Genomic DNA, 20,978 nt, shown 5'->3' on the forward strand with positions numbered 1-20,978 from the left:
GGTCTTATTCATTTTAACACAGAAAAGTATCAAGAGAGCTTAAAGAGGTAATATTTCTCTGTCTTACAGAGTCACTCAGAGCAACTTACCCAGCTTCCTGATTTTTCCAGAGGAAGAGCCTCCGTGACTTTATCAGCTCCTACAGACCCCACCTTTCACTAGCACATTAACTTTAGAAGTTGCATACAACCTACAAAAGACACAAAGATAAAAGGTACCCATGATCTCCAAAGCATTTCACATCATCTTTGGATCTGGAATGAAAATTAACATCCTTGGCTGTAGCCAATGGATGGATGTTAGCAGTCACGTTCTTGATTCAATTGTAAGTAAATAAAAGCAACTTTCTTATGGAAGTTTGTAGCATCCTCTGAATTTATTTTCATGTTAAACAATAATCTAGGCCTGGAAAGATGGTTCAGTGGTTAAAAGCACTGGTTTTTTTAGAGGGCAGAGTTCAATTCCCAACCATCTGTAGCTCCAGTTCTAGGAATCCAAAAACCTCTGGCCTCCTTAGTACCAGATGTATGCATGGTACCCAAACATCCATATAAGCAAAAGACCCATACACATAAAATAAAATAATAAGTTTTGAAAAAATTATCTTAAGACTTTAGGAAGAAACATTCCATAGGAAGGTAAGGGATAATTGCTGATACAGGAAGAAGGGATATATGTTCATTTCATACATGGTATCAGCTTAGGTGAGAATGAGTTATGGTCCATTGATTTGTCAATGATTTTTATAACTCTGAGGAATACAGTACAAGATCTCAATTTTATGGCCTTTTACCCCACTTCCTCACTAAATAGTAGAGCTAGAGTTTGAAACCAAGTCAGTTAATCCAAGCTTATGGTTCCCTCAATAAATCAAATTGCTTCATATCTATTTATTTATATACAGAGGCAATAAAATCAGAAAATATTTTTCATAGATGCTGTCTCTTAGAGTTAAAAAATGACACCCAAGTGTCACACACTTCAAGCCCTGGGTTCTTTTCATAAACATTCCTCAGTGACGGCCTGTGGCACCTGTCATCCTCCTACTTTGAATATAGAGAAGATGGAAATTTCTAGGAAAGGTATATAGATGGTATATAGATTTATAGGCTGAAATGAAAGAAACAATCAGAGTTCAAGTCCCACTCCTCGAGGCCCCTGTAATTATTCGTATCAATAAATTCCCTAGCCCCACTTACTAGTCATGCTGATGGTTCTCAACAACTTAGAAGGGTTCACACACAGTTCTCTGTATCTATCAGTCCATATTTCCATTTTCTGTGAGCTGGCTCTGTGAAAGACAATGACTATGCAGAAGATGATAGGTGCTAAGTAGCAAGAATGAAATGGAGTAAGATGATATACATCTCATTTTCACTCTCAGTGAGGAGAAAGAGTCATTGAGTGCTTTGGGCAGAAGTTAGTTGGGGATGAATCTGGTTCAATGTAATGAATCATGTACCCGTAAGAGTCCTCAGGAATGACAGGCAGAACCAGATCTTCCAGGGCTCCCTGAGGAAGGCTAGGGAGTGTGTAATTTATCATTTAGCAGTAGAGAACCACTGAAGGTCTGGCTTGGCCCAACCTCTATGTCCTCCTATATTCTTACAGCTATTCCTTACTCAAAGGCTTTGACATGGAGCAGATTATCACTAAATCAAATCAAATCAAATCAAATCAGGAGACGCTCAGTCCAGCCTTGCAGCTGGTTATATTTTGACCAGGTGTTTCCTGGCTACAATCAGGGTGATTCCTAGCTGTGCATCTCCTGCTGTAATCTGCCTTAGTCTAGGAAGTGCTGTTTCCTAGGACCTAGAGGCTAGTCCCTAAACACCAATCAACCCAGTGCCTAATCTTGTTAGTAATGCAGAGTATCATGTGGCCTTGATTCTTGGTAACTGTCTCATTAGGGAAGGTAGAAGGAGGTGATACAAAATTACAATTAGAAAGGAGTATTAAGTTCTAGTGTTCTGTAGCACAGGAGAGTGACTATAGTTGATGATAATTTACTATATATGTGAAAATAGCTAGAAGAGAGAATTTTGAATGTTTTTACCACAAAGATAAGATAATTGTATGAGGTGATGGATGTGCTAATTGCACTGATTGGATCATTCCACATGGTAAGCATGTATTAAAATATCAAACTTCCTTATGAATAGGTATAATTATGTGTTAACTGAAAAAAAAGGGAGAAAGGATGAAAATCAAGCAACTAATACAGTAGAGTGTGGTAGGAGCTAGACTAAAGGCAAAATAAAACAGAGGGGAAGGAAGTGTGAGCAGAATTGGAGTACTAGAGTACATACAGTTGTATCTCTGGAAAGATGAACTGAATGCTTACAAGTTTGTTTCTTTTAATCTTGATGGGTGGTGGATATGAAGAGATGAAACATTGTTCAGGCTGCTTCAAAAAAGTAGATATCTCACAGTCAGAAAGCTTCTCAATTTTCTAGTTACAGCAGCTTTGTCTTCTAAGATCTGGAGGAAGCCTGTGGTGTGTGAGAGATGCCATTGTACCTGTCACCAGAGCAGGTAAACTTTTGAGTCCAGCCTTTTCAGCTCTGTATTTGCTACTCTATTCTCCTGGCATAGCTTCTTGTGTAGCTTTAAAACTTTGCTTCTGTGGCTTGGGCTTGCATTTTCATGTTTTTCTGAGGCTGTTCATAGGCACTTTTAGGGACAGTTGGGAAAGGGTGAGTCAGGAGCTCCTTGCCAGATGCCACCTTAAGCCAGAGTCAATATACTTTAGGCTACTGTAAGTCCAGGTTTATGCTGTACCTTCAGTTCTGGCTGCTGGACTTAGGGACACCTATTCTGGAGTGACTTTGAACCTCAGTAGTGCTTGCTTTTGGATTCTTTCCCTTTCCCATCATGAACTTGAATTCCCTAAATCCCACAAATCTGTGTAGGTAAAGCCAACATTACTGTCATGTTTTTCAGAACATGGCTCCTCTCCAATCTTTTCTATTCTTAAATTACTTAGGCTTTCTCTGTTCTTTCTTTCTTTCTTTCTTTCTTTCTTTCTTTCTTTCTTTCTTTCTTTCTTTCTTTCTTTTTCTTTTTTTGGAAAATACTTAATCTTTAGCAATCAGTATTTAATTATTGGTGGGACATTTGACTTTTTAATAATGAACATATTTGAAGGTGCTCTATAGGTTTTCAATATGATTTTCCCTTTTGGTCATAAACTGATAAGACAGACTGTTTTTGGATTGCAGCATCCTCATTAGGCAAGTCACGGTGTATCTTCTCACTATCAAGGTGGGAGCTTGGCAGCCCCCTGCCTTTGTTCTGGAGAACCTGCCAAGACTGGGGAGTATATAATTGGTTCAAGTGCTCAGAGCCAAATCTGTCATCTCCATGACTTCCTGATGGCTGGTGATATGCACTTGCCAAATAGTCAGTGCCAACAGGTGCACCTGATCTGGGCCCCGGTGCCAAGGCCTGGAGAGCATGTAAACCAGCAGAACATCCAGGTGGAGTGTTTGTGAAGGGGCTTTGCATAGGCCATTGTAAATTCTCCTTTTAAAAAGTTTCCTGGGGCATTTCACAAAGTGATAATTTATTTCTAGACATTTAAATGTCTTTTGTGTACTGACAGTTTCAAATTTCTACTCCCAGTTCAGAGCTATTTTAAATTCCAGACCAGTATATCCAGTTTATTACTTTATACTTGATGATTCCTTATAAATGTCCAGAAACATATTTTCTGATCCTTGTCATCTCCCTTATAATTTCCTCTTTACCCTCTTTCCCTATCTTAGATAATCGATCCATCTTATCTCTTCCTTTATATTCATTGAGGTTATACTAAATTTCATTTTTAGTTTATATATACATGAAAGCATCAGGTAATTGTCACTGATTCAACCTTCAAAGTACATTTCTGACTCAACTAGTTAGTAACTGTTTCTGTGTTTGAAATTCTAAGTTTATCATCTTTGCTTTCCTGGATTACTGAAAATCATCCTCACTTATTCTTGTCCACCTCTAACCTACTTTTTGACTTATAAACTTGAGTTACTTAAAAAATAATCTTAAAAACATATTCTATCACCTGAGCCCTTTGTTCAAACCCTTACAAAACTCTTAGTATTTTCAAGAATAAAAGCCCCATCCTCCATCGTTATTTTCTCTTATGTTACTTCTCCTCTCCTTCTAGTTCCTACACCACTCCATAGACACAGAATCTGTGATTTCTCAAACATTTTAGCCATATATCCTCTTGTATGGCTTGTATTACTATGCCCACCTCACCATCTTCTCAAAGGTCTCCTTAATCTTCCATTGTGCTTTCTTCACCAACTTCCTTTCCTCCTTTATACAAGCTAACCACCGCTTCCAAATTATTATTTATTGCACTTATTCATTATGTCTAAGGCTTTATTTATATCCTCTCCAGTCAATAAGGCTCTATGATGTCAGGAAGTCTTGTGTTTGATGTGTACTTTAAGCTTTAATAATGTTTCTTTTATGGGTGAGTGCTCTTGCATTTGCAGCATAGTTGTTCAGAATTGACACATTTATTTTGGTGAATTTTTCCTTTGATGAAGATGAAGTATCCTTCACCATTTCTTTTGATTACATTTGGTTGAAAGTCTATTTTATTTATAGATAAATAGACTTTTTATTTATAAAAATCTCTTTCTTTAGTTTTTTAGTTTCTTTAAATTCTTCATTGATTTTGCTGAAAATATTTTCTGGTTCTTGGAACTGGGACTCTTCACTTTCTTCTATTCTATTATTCTGAGGTAAGGTCTTTTCATAGTATCATAGATTTTCTGGAAGTTTTGTGTCATGAATTTTTTATATTTAACCTTTTTCCTTGCCTATTGTATCAATTTCTTCTATAGTATCTTTATGCCTGAGATTCTCTCATCCATCTGTGGTATCCTGTTGGTGGTGCTTGCATTTTTTGTTCTTGGTCTCTTCTGTAGGTTTTCCTTTTCCAGGATTCCCTCTGATTATGTTTTCTTTTTTGCTTCTATTTCTGTTTTTCGGTCTTAAATAGTTTCATTCATTTGCTTGACCTGTTTGACTGTATTTTTTAGTTTTTCTTTATGAGATTCATTAATTTCCTCTTTATCAGCATCTATCATTTGTACAAGGTTGGATTTAAGGTCATTTTCTTGGGCTTTGGTTGTGTTAAGATGTTTGCAGCTTACTGTAGTAGAATAGCTTTGCCCTAAAGATGCCATATTGACCTGGCTATTGTTGATTGTGTTCTCACATTGACCTTTAGCCCTCTGGCTGTCCCTTGATGTTTCTGGTATAGTATGTATCAGTATGAAAATGGAACTCAGGGGTGAGTGCATGTTCCTGAGCAGCCATTGTACTCTAAGATGATGTGGAAGGTCTCAACACATTGTGGGTGAGGTCATCTGTAGGTTGTGGTTTTGGATTGTATAAGAAAGCAGCTGAGAAAGTCATGTGAGCAAGCCAATAACCAATATTGCTCCATGGTCTCTACATCAGTTTTTGCCTTCAGGTTCTGGATCTCTTCTTGTCCTTGGTTTCCTAAATGATGGCTACAATGTAAAAGTATAATCTAAATAAACCCTTTCCTTCTCATGTTGCTTTGGTCATGGTGTTTTGGTATAGTAATAGAAACCTTTACTAAGACAGATACTTTCCCACTGCTTACACCAAGATCCAAGCAACTTATAAAAGAACAAGTTTTATTGGGCTTATGGTTCCAGAGGTTTAGAGTTCATGATGCTGTTGTAAAGGGTGGTAGGAACAATTTATGCTTCACTTCTCTTATATTTTTGGTTGTGAGCCTAGCCTTTAACGGCTAAGCCATCTCTCCAGCCCTACGCTTCACTTCTCAATTCACAAGCAAGAAGCAGAAAGGCACATTGTGAATGATATAAGTCTTTTGAAGCCTCAAATCTTGTTCTCACAATCACCTTCTCTTGCAAAGCCTCATATCTTAATCCTTCCCAAACAATCCCACCAATTGAGGACCAATTATTCAAATATATGGGCATAGGTGACCATTCTCATACAAACTACCACAACATAACAAAAAGTAAACGTCTTGTTATCCATTACGAGCTGAAAACACCTGTTTCAAATTGAAGAGAAAAAAAAGATAAAGAGAGGAATTGGTGGGTAAGACAGGTGTTGGAGCCCAAGCCTAAGCTTTCAGTAGCTGCAAAACATCAGTCTGGAACCCATCAATAAGAGTGAGAATGGAGTGAGAGACAGTGGAAACTGTTCTTAAAGAAACTAGGTCTAGCTGCAATGCACTAGTTCCTGAACACAGGGTAACACTAACAACAGAGAGCAACTACTAGCTAGATTTTGTGAAGATATTGTAAGAAACAAGAAAAAAACATGTAATGGCAAAATAAATCAATCTGATAAAAATGAACTATAACCAGGCTTATTTTCCCTTAAATACTTGCCTTTTAAGATATTTTTCCTTTTAACACAAAAGGAAATGAGTGCCTTACCAAGTTGTTCATCATGTCAAAAGACAACAATGTGTTTTACTTTATTTAAAAGGTAGTCATCTATTATTATTCTATCTTTACAAGTGACTTGAAGATGTAACCCAACCTTTCCAGTCTTGTATTTTTGCATAGAAGATCTGAAGGAAATTATCAAGAAGTAGCAATATAAGGAATATGATCTACATATAATGAAATTTTCTTCATATAATGTGGTTACAAGTCTGCCTTATAAAAGCTCAAGCAATAGCTTTAAGAATTTAGTTTTATCTTAAGTACACTATACACCAATCTTGTAGGTTCACATTCTGTAATAGATATAGCCATGGAGATATGGGAATTAAATATTCACAATGAACACCTGTCATACTGCATTGGAGCCTATTGACTCCTCATCAGGATTTCACATTGGCCAGGAGAAAATTAGGAACTTCTGGAAATGGGAAAGTGAGATGAGTAAAAATGTGTGCATTGAACTTTCTGTTATATCAGTAACAACTTGAAAGTTGTTATTTGTTTTTTGTTATTAAATTCAACTTCACTTATATATTTATAAGATTCTGGTTGCTAGTGGATTAATAGCAGAAATTATACCTTTTAAACACTGTATTATACAAGTGCAATAATTTTTAAATAAAACAGTTAATAATAGAAATGACAGAAAAATTAGAAAACATGTAGTGTAAAATCAAATTGAAAAATCAAAATACACTTAGATTCCATAACAAATATAACAATATTAATCCACTCCCCAGTTAAAACCCAAATTCTGTGATTTAGGTAAGGTCATAATCTAACTTCTTGAATATAATATAAAATACTAAATGTATAAAGGAACCTGAAGGTGTTCTTACATGGAAAAATTGCCAGGCCTTTTATCATTACTACAGTCAGAATTTAGAATAGGTAAAAACAAATTTAATATATGTGTATCAAACTTTACATTATAATATAAAAGATATGCATGTCAGCTTATTTATACAAATGGGTAGTTTACCATATATGATCTGTTAGATTATATAATACAAAAGGACATAAAGAGTAACATAATATCTGGGACTACTGCTTAATTGATAAAAGAGCCGTGCACACATGAAATCTGAGTTCAAATTTAAGCACACACATGAAATGCCTGTTAGGATTATATGGCCTAAAACCCCAGCACTGCTGGGGCAGAGTCAAAGGTATTGCTGAGGCCTTCTGATCACTAGCTGAGCTTCACTTTTAGTGAGAAAAATCTGCCTTAAGGGAATGAGGCCGAGTGGGATGGAAAAAAAACAATGTTGAGGTTTGATCTTTTGATATGTATTATAATGCTAAGTGTTAGCCCCCCAAGGCCTGGCAACTCCCAGGGATGAGAGAGTCTACACTTATCCAAGGTACGCTTTGTATCCCTCATTGGTGAATAATGATACCTACAGCCAGTAGCTAGGCACAAGAAAGATAGGTGGTGTCTTGGGTTCCTAGGCTTGTGGGTTAGAGGGACCGGGAGGAAGGCAAGAAGGTAGGAGAGAAGAACTATGCCATAAGTTAGGAGTCAAGAAAGCATGGCCATGAAGGCTGACCAATTAGAATTAAGAGCAGTCCAGATGAAACATAATAAGGAATAACATGGGGTTACTGGTAGTAAATAAGTTTTAATAGCATAATGGGTAGATATCTTTCCAGCACTAGTGGAAATAAAGGTGTATTATACATAAGAATGTCATGTGTGTCTTTTATCCGGGAACTGAATGATCAAAGGTGGGGTGGAAGTTCCAGATTGAGATTAGGTATTTTCTACAACAATTTTATGTTCTTCTCTCCTCTACTCTCTCATAAACACATCACTCAGATATACATGTACATGCACATATACATATACAACACACACAACACACATAGCCAATGTACACACATACACCACGCACATATCTATACAACACAGAAACAAACATATATGACACACACATATATACCACACACACAGACACAGACACACATACAAAATGAATAAAGTGATTTACCTATTGCCCTTTGCCTAGTATATGTGTTTCATGTTATATATACTGCATACATTTATATGTACATATATACATATCAAAAATACATTGATCATTTATAAACAGTTGACTATATGCTATGTCACTTACAAACTTACAAAGGAAACATTACAAGAACAAACTTTGAAAAAAACCAACCAATTGAACAAGAAAGTAATAACATAAAACTAAGTACTTTCTATGCATGCCATACTACTGAGAAAAAAATTCCCAATTAAAAACTGATGTTTTACATTTTTGTGATTGAAACGATGACAGAGGTTTGATATCCTCTACATATAAGAATCCCATTACATAAAGAACTACTCACCAGAAATACAAGATAATCCATGTAAGAAATATATGGCTGAATTTCTAATAACAAAAATACACAATAAAGTCACAAACTATTCTCGTCTCTCGGGTTTCAAAATATTAAAATACAATACTGAATGTTGACAAGAATGAGATGAATTTCATACTCTCCTAATGACCTGACACTCCTGCAAATTGCTAACTTCTCTGGAAACAAATTTGTTAGTATATGTTTCAACCCAGCAATTTCTGTCTGAAGAATGTTTCCAAGAAAACTTATCAGAGATATATATGAATAATTTCATGTTAGCTCATTACTTTCCTAAGTATAACAATGAACCAGTAAGAAAAGAATGTTCAGCATTGAAAGAATTGTTAGCTATCTGCTGTGTAATCTCTAAAATGGATGTTGTAAACACTGAATAGGGATTTTTAAATAGTGTTCATGGGTAGGGTGCAAGGTCTAGGTCAAAGTAGAGGTTTACCACTCTTATTTACTACATGCATAACAGTTTGGATGTAGCTGACAAGGAATGAACTAAACCCAGCAGAAAATTCTCTTATAATGTAGCTCATGGGTAGAAAGCAGACAAAGAAAAGAAATAGCAGTTGAGACAAAAGAATGAACCTAGAACCAAAGAAGAGAATATTAGGGGGAACTCTGATAAACAAAAGACTGGCATTAAGCTTGCAGTGTGCAGGAGTCCTGCAGATCTCTTCTCAGGATGTATGAGAAAAGTGTAACACACCTGAGTACCTGCTTCCAGTTCCCAACTCTAGCCTCTGGCTTCCACCATTCCATTGTTGTGCTTCTATGAGTTTGGCTATTTCCTGAGAGTATCTCCCTCAGACAGTGCCCAGCACTTTTCTTGAATGGCTGACTTACTTCACTTAGCACAGTACCCTTGAGATCAGTCACATGATGGGCTTTGCTTCTTTCTTAAGGCTGCATAGAATCATGTCATTCCATATTCTCCTTATCCATTTATCCATTAGTGGACATTTGGATAACCATCATGAGTCAAGTAGGGAAAATCATAAGGACTGGAATATCTCCTGCAAGTCTTGATTTCATTTCTTTCAGATAAATACTCAGAGGTGGGTGGGGCTCCTTTAGTCCATGGTAGTGTACTCTGCTTTTAACTTTTTGAGATAATTCCCTGCTGTTTCCTCAACGTCTTAGTTAGCGTTTCCATTACGGTGCAGATGCTGTGACTATGGCAACTCTTATAAAGGAAAAGATTTAATTGAGGTTGGCTTATAGTTTCAGAAGTTTAGTCCGTTATTGTCATGGTGGAAAACATGCAATGTTCAGGCAGGGATGGTACTGGAGTAGGAGCTGAGCATTCTATAGGCAACAGAAGGGAGTGTGTGTCACAATGGGTGTAGCTTAAACATATATGACCTCAAAACCCATGTCTATAGTGACATGCTTCCTCCAACAAGGCCACACCTAGGCCACACCACAACAGCTGTACTGCCTTGTAGAGCTACTCCCTATGGCCAACTATTCAAATGTTTGAGTCTATGGGGGCCATTCCTATCAAATAGCCATATCAAGCAACTGTTATTTTATATTTCTACCAATCATATGCATGTAGGACTCAAGGGACAACTTTTGGGAGTCAGATCTCTCCTATGATATATGTTCTGGGGATAGAACACAGATTGTCAGTTTTGGTTGCAAGTACTTCAACTCTCCGATACATCTCACCAATCTAGTTTATATAATGCTAGCATTCCTTCTAGTCTCCGCTTCAGGTACCTGGCAACAGCTAGGTATGCATAACTCACTATAAAAGGGGCTGCTTGCCCCCTCCTCTCTCTTGCTCTCTTCCCCTCTTTCCTTTCTGTCCCTTCTCTCCCCATTCCCTTCCCCCTTCCATATGTTCATGGCTAACCTCTACTCTGCTTCTCACCCCTCCTCTCTGTCTCTACTACCTCCTCATCTCCCCTCTCCATGGCCTAAATAAACTCTATTCCATACTAGGTTCATCTTGTGGCTGATACCTCAGGGAGAAGGGATGCCTCAGCACAGGCCCGCAGAGGCACCTCATTCCACCTCACCATACCTCACTCTACCAAACATATCCTTGGGTTCCTTTTCTTTTTTGTAAAACACAATATAACTTTAAAACATGCTTTTGATATTTAAAATTTGTGCTAATGTTCTGCATCTATTGTAGAATGATACTATGGTTCAATAACACAAATGTTCCTTAAATGTTTATTTTTTATTTTTTGTTTTTTAAAGCACAAAGTAAACCATGTGGAAAACAATCTGAAAAGATGCTGTGGGAGCACCAAGTTCTTTTGTCAAAGGTATGTCAGACACCTAGGAGGGTGTCCAGAGTGCCCAGGCATGCCACACTTGTCTAACCATGACCTGTGTAGCATTGGTGGCGCAGGGTCTTCCTAGCTAAACTAGTTCAGGGAGATTCTCACTCCCTTTCAATTTGTCTCATTGAATCTGAAGCATCAGACAGACAAAAGTAGATTCTTGGAAGAATCTCAGTTCTTCTCCAGTCACCTGATTCAGAAGAATAAATCCTCTCAGGCAAGCCATAAAAATAACAAATGTGTATAGCTCTTGGGGACATTTCAATTTACTTCTATATCCAAGGAGATAGGCAATGTTTTTGGCAGAAGCCTATTTGGGAATATCATATTACTATGTTCTCTTTTGCCTAGGGATTCATTAGGAGGATTTTTAGGGAGCTGGGGGTCGTGTCTGGGTTTTACTGGAACTACTGCAGAATGTCAATAAAGACCACTTCCTCCTAAAGCCATATGCAAAATACCAAGGAGGACCCCATAGCTGTTCTTCACATATTTCCATTTTTGAAAACTGACATTTTAGTTCTTATGCTTATGAGAGGATTTGCTTCTGAAAACTAAATAGACATTTCCCCTGATGTTTCTTTGCTAATCAAATGCACAAACAGGAGACTGAATTTCTCTGGGGTCTGTGGGGTGGCTCATATATACATGAATGCAAATCATTTGCATTCTGCTTGTGTGTTTGATAATAGCTACATCATTAGTGTCTGACTTGAGCTCTAATCTCTTCAAAGGCAGAGACATCAACAGATTTGAGTGGGCTTCAGATTTCTTTGATGACTGATTTCATTAGGGAGGCAGGGAATACAGGAAGCAATTAGCAGGCACTATGATCCTGGGCACCTAGTTAAAGGACAATTCATAGAAGGGGCTCCGTAGATTTCCTGCTTAGATCCACTAAGTTCCGAGGAAAACAACTCATAAAGGCGAGGCTGTGGAAGCTTCATTTCTATGCAGAGTTCCAAAAGTCAGCATGAAAGATCAAATCTATTGGGCAGCTTTAGACTTTCAGTTACTGGTGGTGACAGCCGGCTTGGGACCATAATACTGTTCCCATGGAATAAATGTCCTGGGCCCTCATAGTCTCAAGTCAGCAAACAGTTTCTTTCTGATGCCCTTTAGACAATGGCTACCAGTTCTGTGATTGACACCTGGAGCCATCATAAGGCCTCCTCTAGGTTGAAACTCCTTCAGGTTATGCCTACATGTGGCTCTTCTTAAATGTTGTAGTTGCCACAAATTTCCTAGAGTGTAGTGAGTGAGAATGTTGGAATAACCAAGCTGACAAGATATTGAATTTGGTGTACCCCACTGTACTGTCTAATGTTCTGGTCTGGGCTAAGGTCCTGTTCTGACCGTCTCTTATACATGTCCTTAATTCTAGGATGCGTGTTCAGGCTTTTCTGTGCAAGAATACACTGTCCTCTGAAGTTTCACAGAGAGTTATTTCTCTTTAATATTAAAATGTGTCAGCTGAGCATCTTAGAGGGCACTGGTTGAATTTCAAGTGGGTGCTATTCCGAATCATAAGCCTAGATTCACTTAGCTCGTGTTTGCGGTTCAGTGCCTTCTAGACATTGTTGAACTTCGCAGCAAATTCAGGGAAAGTATGGGAAAATATTTTTTATCATGACACAGTCTGATGGAAGGGAATCTGCTTAAATAAAACCAGCATCAAGCCTTCCTAGGCAGGAGATCCAGCACCATCTGTCTGAAGGGGAGGGTTCTGGGAAGTCCCAGGTAGCATTTTCCATCTCTGGCTTTGTTGCTTGTCAGTGTGGCTGTCATAAGAACTTTCTTTAGTCCCCATATTCTGAAACTGCATGATTCTCTACTTGAAACTGTGATATGTGTTCAATGTGAGAACAATTTCTAATGGGTGCCCAATCTTTTATAATGTGGAAATTTCTTTGACATCTCTTGACTTAAGAGTCTTCTTTTATAGGTAAGTATCTGAATTCAGACAGGTCAAATGGTTTTTTTCAAGATCACATTTCAGAGAGATGAATTTTATTTAAAAAAAATACTTTTCTCCTCAAAAAAGACTCATCATGGAAAGGATAGTTGAGAGGGAGGGACTGGGAGGAGAGGATGGAGGGCAAGTTACAAACTATGTATAAAATAAATAAATTAATTAATAAAGATAATAAAAGAAAAAAGAAAATAAGTTACAATATAGCAAGGAAAAATTGTATACTTACCCTCTCAATATTTAAGGGAGATTGGAAATGAATATGTAGGATAAGCAATTAGATTTGGGATTTTGTTAAAATAATTTTTAACTGTTCATGTCAGTTGAGCTGTGTTTACATATCAATTTCATTATAAACTTCATGTACATCCTGTGAGTTTTAAATAGATCAATACTATTGTCATTTCTATAGATGGCAAGCTAAGTCTAGGCCTTTGGGCATGGGTTGCTAAGGCTATACTGATGGTGGGTTACAAATACCTCAGGCCTTCTGTTTCAGAACAAAATGTTATTTTTATTAACCATATCTGCCACTTTTCTGTCTATGCTTGGGAGTATAATTGGAAATAATTTGGATTATTATTATATTGTATGGATTCAGAGGTCTGAATTATAATTTTCTCCACCATTAAAACTAACCATTATGATAAAAATTTACTTTTACTGTTCTTCCTATCATGAGGCATGCTTATAGATTTGAATCTACCAAATAGAACCTAATTGGATACCAATATAGAAATTCCACAGAAATGCTCAGATTGGATAGTTGTTACACATTGACACATTTAAAAAATTCTGATTTTAGGATGGGAGGATTTTTGTCTAGCTGTGTTACAGGTCTTCAGAAATCAAAACCACATTAATTTGTTCCTCTATGTAATGAACATATTATATAGTTAAATCCTTCTGGGTAATTATGAATCCATTCCTTTATTCATTCAAAAGTTATCTAGCAATTAGTATGTGATTGGCCCTCTTCTAAGAACCTAGGATAAAGTGATAACAAGTATGCTGGAATGAAAACCTGCCATTTGCTTAGGAATTCAAACATGACATGCAAGTTCATGACTGTGAAGTAGAGGTAAATTTGGGGACACATGACAGTGGGAGCTAAGGTGGCATAAAGACCTACAAGACATATCCTTCTTCATGGGTTTTCTCTATGGAAAGCAAAGACAGGTGAGAATGTGTGCAAATGATGATCTTGGATGTCTTATGAGTGACTGGAAGTCCAAGGAGGTTGAAGACAAGAAAGCTAGAAAGCAACTTGAAGGGAATTATTCACAGTATAGGGAAAAATCTTCCCATTCCAGAGAGTGCTCAGGAGAAATGTGTGGAGGCCATCATTTGGCTTACATGGAGTGACTGTTATTCAGAAACCTCCATATTTCCTGACTCAGTAAACCAGACATTACCAGAGTTTTCCAGTGGTGAGGATTATCCCCATGGATACAACTTGCAGGGTTGGCTTGAGCCCTAACAAGATTCATTTCCTCAGCTAATTATTGGCCTCATTGGCAGGTAAGTCTGGTACCCTCCTGCATTACTGGATTGTTATTTTATTTTATTTGTTTGTTTGTTTCAAGTTTCTCTGTGAACCTTGATTGTCTGGCAACTCCCTCTTTAGACCACGCTGTCCTCAAACTCAGAGATCTACCTGCCTCTGCCTTCCTAGTGCTAGGATTAAAGGAGTGCACTACTACTGTCCAAATTATGATTTCGTTTTGAATGGCCATTAGTAGATTACATTTTTGCTTTGATTATAGGAATATAATCCTGCTTGGCCATGTAAGGAATGGAATGATATCGCTTCTGTCCCTGGAAGAGAGCCAGCAGGTGTGAGCCTTCATGTGTGTCAATGGCTGCCATGGGCATAAGGCTTATTTGTGTAATAATGTACAGATTTTTATGTTCCTCCTCCAAGGAAGTCCTTCCTGTTAGTGTTTTTTTGTTTTTTGTTTTTTTTTTTGACATTTTGTTAGATATTTTCTTTATTTACATTTCAATTGTTATACCCTTTCCTGGTTTCCTCTCTGAAAACCCCCTACCGCTTCCCCCTTCCTCCTGCTACTATGAGGGTGTTCCCCACACCCACCTACCCACTCCCACTTCCCCATCCTGGAATTCTCCTACATTGGGGCATCTAGCCTTCACAGGACCAAGGGTCTCTCCTCCCATTGATGTCCAACAACGCCATCCTCTGTTACATATGCGGCTGCAGGAATGGGTCGCTTTATGGTTAGTGGCTTAGTCCCTTGGGAGATCTGGGGGGATCTGGTTGGCTGATATTATTCTTCCTATGGGGTTGCAAACCCCTTCAGCTCCTTCAGTCCTTTCTCTAGTTCCTCCATTGGGGACCACATTGGGGACCACCTGCTCAGTCCAATGGTTGGCTGAGAGCATCCACCTCTGTATTTCTCAGGCTCTGGCAGAACCTTTCAGGAGACAGCTATATCAGGCTTCTGTCAGCAAGCACTTCTTGACATCCACAATAGTGTCTGGGTTTGGTGGCTGTATATAAGATGCATCTCCAGGTAGGGAAGTCTCTGGATGACCTTTTCTTCAGTATCTGCTCCATACTTTGTCTCTGTATCTCCTCCCGTGGGTATTTTGTTCCTCCTTCTAAGAAGGACTGAAGTATCCACACTTTGGTCTTCCTTCCTCTTAAGCTTCATGTGGGCTGTGAATTGTATCTTGGATATTCCGAGTGTTTGGGCTAATATTGACTTAGCAGTAAGTACAAAGTATGTGTGTTATTTTGTGATTGGGCTACCTCATTCAGCATGATATTTTCTTATTCCATCCATAAAATCCATAAGAATTTTATGAAGTCACTATTTTTAATAGCTGAATAGTACTCCATTGTGTAAACGTACCACATTTTCTGTATCCATTCCTCCTTTGAAGCCATCTACATTCTTTCCAGCTTCTAGCTATTATAAACAAGGTGCTATGAATATAGTGGAACATAAGTCCTTGTTATATGTTGAAGAATCTTTGGGTATATGCTTTGGGTATAGCTGGGTCCACAGGTAATACCATGTCCAATTATCTGAGAAACCTCCAAACTGATTTCCAGAGGGGTTGTACCAGCTTGCAGTCTCACCAGCAATGAAGAAGTGTTCCTCTTTCTCCACATCCTCACCAGCATCTGCTGTCACCTGAGTTTTTGATATTATCTATCCATCCTAACTTGTGTGAGGTGGAAACTTGGGGTCCTTTGTATGTTGCATTTTCCTCATGACTAAAGGTGTTGAACATTTCTTTAGGTGCTTCTCAGCCTTTTTTGTATTCCTCACTTGATAATTCTTTGTTTAGCTCTGACCCCATATTTTAATAGGGTTATTTGATTCTTTGTAGTCTAACTTCTTGAGTTCTTTGTATATACAAGGTTGGTAAAGATCTTTTCCCAATCTATTGGTTGCCATTTAGTCCTATTGACAGTGTCGTTTGCCTTACAGAAGCTTTGCAATTTTACAAGGTCCCATTTGTATATTGTTGATTTAGAGCATAAACCAATGGTGTTCTTTTCAGGAAATTATCTCCTGTGCCCATGAGTTCGAGGCTCTTCTTCACTTTCTCTTCAGTTAATTTCAGTGTATCTGGTTTTATGTGGAGGTCCTTGATCCACTTGGACTTTAGCTTTGTACAAGGAGATAAGAGTGAATCAATTTGCCTTCTTCTACATACTGACCTTCACTTGAACCAGCACTATTTGTTGAAAATGCTGTCTTTTTTCCCACTGGATGGTTTTAGCTCCTTTGTCAAAGATCAAGTGATCATAGGTGTGTGGTTCATTTCTGGGTCTTACATTCTATTCCATTGATCTACCTGCCTGTCTCTGTACCAATACCATGCAGTTTAAAACACAATTGCTTTGTAATACAATTTCAGGTCAGGGATGATGATTCTACCAAGAAGTCCTTTTATGGTTGAGAATAGTTTTCACTATCCTGGTTTTTTTGTTATTCCAGATGAATTTGCAAATTGCTCTTTCTAATTCTATGAAGAACTGAGTTGGAATTTTGATGGGGATTGCATTGAATCTGTAGATTGTAGATTGTTTCTGGCAAGATGCCTATTTTTACTATATTAATCCTGCCAATCCATGAGCATGAGAAATCTTTCCATCTTCTGAGATCTCTAATTTCTTTCTTCAGAGACTTTAAGTTCTTGTCATACGGATATTTCAGTTTCTTGGTTAGAGTCACACCAAGGTATTTTGTATTACTTGTGACTATTGTGAAGGGTGTCCTTTTTCTCTAATTTCTTTCTCAGTCTGTTTATTCTTTGAGTAGAGGAAGGCTACAGATTTGTTTGAGTTAATTTTGTATCTAGTCACTTTACTCAAGTTGTTTATCAGGTTTAGGGGTTCTCTGGTGGAATTTTTTGGATCACCTAAGCATACTATCATATCATCTACAAATAGAGATATTTTGACTTCTTCCTTTCCAATTTGTAAACCTTTGTCCTCCTTTTGTTGTCTAATTGCTCTAGCTAGGTCTTCAAGTACTATATTGAATAGGTAGGAAGAAAGTATTTAATCCCTGATTTTAGTGCGATTACTTCAAGTTTCTCCCTATTTAGTTTGATGTTTGCTACTGGTTTGCTATGCATTGCTTTTACAAGGTTTAGGTATGGGTCTTTAATTACTGATCTTTCCAAACCTTTTATCATTAAGGGGTGTTAGATTTTGTAAAATGCTTTCTCAGCATCTAATGAAATGATCATGTATTTTTTTCCTTTGAGTTTGTTTATATAGTGGATTCTGTTGATGGATTTCCGTATATTGAACCATCCCTGCATCCCTGGGATGAATCATAATTGACCTGTTTTGATGTTTTCTTTGATTCATTTTGCAAGAATTTTATTGAGTAATTTTACATCAATATTCATAAGAGAAAATTGGTCTGAAGTTTTCATCCCTTGTTTGGTCTTTGTGAAGTTTAGTATAAGTGCAATTGTGGCTTCATACAATGAATTTGATAGTGTTGCTTCTGTTTCTATTTTATGAAATAGTTTGAAGTATAATAGTATTAGTTCTTCTTTCAAGGTCTGATAGAATTTTGCACTAAACCCATCTGGTTCTGGGCTTATTTTGGCTGGGAAACTATTAATGACTCCTTCTAGCTCTTTAGGGCTTATGGGACTGTTTAGATGATTGATCTGATCCTGATTTAACTTTGATACCTGGTATCTGTCTTAAAATTGTCCATTTCATTCAAAATTTCCAGTTTTGTTGAGTATAGGCTTTTGTAGTAGGATCTGATGATTTTTTGACTTCTTTGTTTTCTGTTATGATGTCATTTTCACTTGTGATTTTGTTAATTTGGATACTGTCTTTGTGCCTTCTGGTCAGTCTGATTAAGGATTTATCTATCTTGTTGATTTTTTAAAGGAACCAGCTCCTGGTTTTGGTATTTCTTTGTATAGTTCTTTTTGTTTCTTCTTGGTTGATTTTAGCCTTGAGTTTGATTATTTCCTGCCAACTTTCAGATGTGTTGTTAAAAGCTCCAATTTCTTTTTGGAGGTACCCAGAGCTATGAGTTTTCCTCTTAGCACTGTTTTCATTGTGTCGCATAAGTTTGGGGATGTTGTGCTTCATTTTCATTGAATTCTAAAAAGTCTTTAATTTTTTTTTATTTCTTTTTTTGACCAAGTTATCAGGGAGCAGAGCATTGTTCAGTTTCCATGTGTGAATAGGCTTTCTATTGCTTTTGTTGTTATTGAAGATCAGCCTTAGTCCATGGTGATCTGGTAGGATACTGGGATTATTCCAGTTATCTGTTGAGGACTGTTTTTTGATTGATTATATGGTCAATTTTGGAGAAGGTACCATTAGGTGCTAAGAACGTATATTCTTTTGTTTTATGATGAAATGTCCTATAGATAACTGTTAATTCCATTTGGTTCATAACTTCTGTTAGTTCCTCTGTGTTTTTGTTTAGTTTCTGTTTCCACCATCTGTTCATTGCTGAGAGTGGGATACTGAAGTCTCCCATTATTAATGTGTGAGGTGCAATGTGTGCTTTGAGCTTTAGTAAAGTTTCTTTTATGAATGTAGATACTCTTGCATTTCGAGCATAGATGTTAAGACCTGAGAGTTCATCTTGGTAGATTTATCCTCTGATGACCATGAAGTGTCCTTCTTATCTTTTTTGATAACTTTTGGTTGAAAGTCTATTTTATTGCATATTAGAATGGCTACTACAGCTTGTTTCTTGGGACCACTTGTTTGGAAAATTGTTTTCCAACCTTTTACTATAAGGTAGTATCTGTTTTTGTCACTGAAGTGCATTTCCTGCATGCAACAAAATGTTGGGTTCTGTTTGCATATCCAGTTGCTTAGTCTATGTCTTTTATTGAGGGACTGAATCCACTGATATTAATGAATAGTGATTGTTTCTTCCTGTTATTTTTGTTGTTAAAGGTAAAATAATGTTTATGTGGCTATTTTCTTTTTGTTTTGTTAAGAGTATTTTCTTGCTTTTTCTAGGGTGTAGTTTCCCTCCTTGTGTTGGAGTTTTCCATCTATTATCCTTTTTAGGGCAGGATTTGTGGAAAGATATTGTGTAAATTTGTTTCTGTCAAGGAATTTCTTGGTTTCTCCATCTATGTTCATGGAGAGCTTTGCTGGGTATAGTAGCCAGGACAGGCATTTGTATTCTCTTAGGATTTGTATGACATTTGCCCAGGATCTTCTGACTTTTAGAGTGTCTGTTGAGAAGTCTGGTGTAATTCTGTTAGGTCTACATTTTTATGTTACTTGACTTTTTCCCTTACTGCTTTTAATATTCTTTCTTTGTTTTTTGTATTTAGTGTTTTGATTATTATTTGGCAGGAGAGATTTCTTTTCTGGTCCAGTCTCTTTGGAGTTCTGTGTGCTTCTTTTATGTTCATAGGGATCTCTTTCTATTGATTAGGGAATTTTTTCCTGAAGATATTTACTGGTCCTTCAAGTTGGGAATATTTGCTATCTTCTATAACTATTATCCTTAGGTTTGTTCTTGTCATTGTGTTCTAGATTTTCTGGATGTTTTGGTTTAGAAGCTTTTTTAAAATCATTTTTTATTAGATGTTTTCTTTATTTACATGTCATACAATATCTCCTTTCCCAGGTTCCCCATCAAAAAATAAAATAAAATAAAATAAAGCAAAAACAAAAACAAACCCGTTTCCTTCCCCTTCCCCGCTTCCCCTGCTCACCATCCACCCCCTCCTGCTTGCTGGCCCTGGCATTGCCCTACACTGGGGCATAGAACCTACACAGGGTCAAGGGTCTCTCTCCCATTGATGACCAACTTGGCCATCCTCTGCTATACATATGCTGCTGGAGCCATTAGTCCCACCATGTGTACTCATTGGTTGGTGGTTTAGTCCCTGGGAGCTCTGGGGGTACTAGTTAGTTCATATTGTTGTTCGTCCTAAGGGGCTGCAAGCCCTTCAGTTCCTTGGGTCCTTTCTCTAGCTCCTTCATTGGGGACTCTGTACTCAGTCCAATGGATGGCTGTGAGCCTCTACTTCTGTATTAATCGGGTATCAGAGCCTCTCAGGAGACAGCTATATCAGGCTCCTGTCATCCAGTACTCGCTAGCATCCACAATAGTGTCTAGATTTGATGAATGAATATGGGAAGGATTCCTAGGTAGAGCAGTCTCTGAATTATCCTTCCTTCAGTCTCTGCTCCATAGGTTGTCTTTGCAACAACTTCCATGGGTATTTTATTCCCCCTTTTAAGAAGGAACAAAGTATCCACACTTTGGTCTTCCTTCTTCTTGAGTTTCTTGTGGTTTGTGCATTGTAGTTTGTGTATTCTAATCTTCTGGGCTAATATCCACTTATCAGAGAGTGCATACCATGTGTGTTCTTTTG

At 37.5% G+C, this 20,978-nt stretch overlaps 1 long non-coding RNA gene across 1 annotated transcript in view; it reads left to right on the forward strand.

Annotated features, from left to right (window-relative positions):
* Positions 1-10,113: 10,113 nt before the first annotated feature.
* The window catches only part of LOC116084613, an 86,610-nt gene continuing 75,745 nt past the window's right edge, over positions 10,114-20,978 (forward strand). The window contains exons 1-2 of the long non-coding RNA XR_004116185.1: positions 10,114-10,573; positions 11,049-11,116. This is a non-coding gene — a long non-coding RNA (uncharacterized LOC116084613). The remainder of the gene's footprint in view (positions 10,574-11,048; positions 11,117-20,978) is intronic.

Source organism: Mastomys coucha, unplaced genomic scaffold (assembly GCF_008632895.1).
Source record: "Mastomys coucha isolate ucsf_1 unplaced genomic scaffold, UCSF_Mcou_1 pScaffold9, whole genome shotgun sequence".
In the NCBI taxonomy this organism is placed as follows: domain Eukaryota; kingdom Metazoa; phylum Chordata; class Mammalia; order Rodentia; family Muridae; genus Mastomys; species Mastomys coucha.